The sequence below is a fragment of the Mytilus californianus genome, unplaced genomic scaffold, assembly GCF_021869535.1.
Source record: "Mytilus californianus isolate M0D057914Y unplaced genomic scaffold, xbMytCali1.0.p SCAF_10, whole genome shotgun sequence".
NCBI lineage: Eukaryota > Metazoa > Mollusca > Bivalvia > Mytilida > Mytilidae > Mytilus > Mytilus californianus.
The window spans coordinates 39,197,108-39,199,015 of NW_026262582.1; the positions used below are offsets into that span (position 1 = coordinate 39,197,108).

At 29.2% G+C, this 1,908-nt stretch overlaps 1 long non-coding RNA gene across 1 annotated transcript; it reads right to left on the reverse strand.

Moving 5' to 3' along the window:
• Positions 1–996: 996 nt before the first annotated feature.
• On the reverse strand, positions 997–1,534 carry LOC127718087 (uncharacterized). Its single transcript, XR_007989556.1, has 2 exons — positions 1,375–1,534; positions 997–1,069 (listed from the first exon to the last, which is right to left on the reverse strand). It is a non-coding gene; the product is annotated as an uncharacterized LOC127718087 (long non-coding RNA).
• Positions 1,535–1,908: the final 374 nt, after the last annotated feature.

Sequence of the window (1,908 nt, forward strand, 5' to 3'; positions counted from 1 at the left end):
TAACTTATTTTATCTTACCTCCTATACATTTCTAGGAATGTGATTGGTTAAAAGCGCCCTCGTGGAGACTGTGTATATTTCATATTAGGTTAGTAAGGAGGCGGGCTTATCTCATACACGGTTAGTATAAGTGTTGCGTCCCTTTATATTCCTTATAAGGTAGTAGGGAGGCGGGGCTTATTTCATACACGGTTAGTAGTGGTGTTTTGTGCAGGTAGCACAAAAACATTTTATTGATATTTTTAAAATATATTGCAAAATGTCACAAAAATATCATTCAGAAATATTGTTTTGAAGTGAAATGTATGGCTGTACTAATGTGAATAGCATATTTTCAGCTGATATTTGTTCTGAATGTTTAAAGAACATTTTTTTTTAAATATTTTGATTTTATATTTAAATAACATAACTTTGATATCATTCAGTGTCAATTGAAAATATCCAGACAAGATATATATCAAACGTTATCCAAAAATATCCTTTTCATGTCTAAAATATGTTTTATGGATGTCTACCAAATGTTTTAAAATATCAGAGGCAAGTTTAGGTAGAAATATCTCTTGAAAATGTAAATTAAATATTTCAACAATGTTTTATGGATGTCTTCCCAATATTCTTAAAACATCTTGGTTAAATGTTTGTAAAAAACATTATATAAATATTCAAAAAACGTTTTATGTTCAGGCCAACTCTCAGCTTGCAAATATATCATGCATATTTAGACTAACATTTATCAGCTCTCCTCCAGGGCACCTGTTTCTTGTTCTATCATTATATGTAGTGTAATGTAGACTGTTTATTTTTTTTTTGTTTTGCAATGCGATTGTTTTTCTCCGACTTGTGGAAATTTGAATTTTTGATTGATATTTTTCAAACTCTTTCAAACAATTAAGAGCAGTCAAAGCATGACATTGTATACTGCCAACACAAAAGCATTGATAGAATAGCATATTCATATGACAGGACGACTGTCAATGAATATTGAATTTTCCTGAATAGCATTTTAACATTTTATTAATTATTCAGAGTCTGCATCTTCTACTGCGAGCCTCCTCTTCTTGTTAGCCTTCTGAAGAAGAAATAATACTTTAAACTCAATTGAGATTTAAGCTTTTAAGCCGATATCAAGTCAAACATTATGAAAAAAAAATAGTATTATAATAATTAGATTACAGGTATGCCGTTATTTTGATTATGATATAGATTCAGGAAACAGAACTATATCCAAAAACGTTCTAACTAAATAAAGAATACAAAGTCAAATCTAAATCAAAGTGACACTTAGCATTGACAGTAATATTAAACATGTTATGCATATATATCTGCGAATTTCAAATCCGATGTAGCAGAAAGGATGGCTATTATGTTACTTACTTAAAGTAATTCATTCTGGGCTATCAAATGGTAGAATGCATTTTGTCCCATCTCCATTTCCATGCATTTTGAAGCCATAATATTTTCAATGATTATTAAAATTCCTTTTGCACTCTGCTTTAATTTGTCTTCTGTAGTTCTCAAATACCAGATCTATAAATTTATACGAGAATGTAAAAATGTATATTAAAAAGAAACGAACTCTACTTCAAGTAATTTATACACGAATCTGTCTGCAAATTTGTATAGACTTTTTCCGTATGATATTTTTTTCACATTTTACCCCCTTTTTCACATATACATGCCATTTCGTTTTGTTTAAAATATATCTTTTTCACTTTTCCATGATATCCTAATGTTTAATTATAACACTGCATACATATAATTTAAAGAAGTAGCGTCTTCAACTTTTTGTGATATTTACTCCTACAAACTATTCAAATACAGATTTTGTGTTGCCAAAGTTTTGCCGAGGACAAAAAAACAAGATTCAGTCGAGTCCGTATATCAATTACGATTTTTTAAAATTACAAC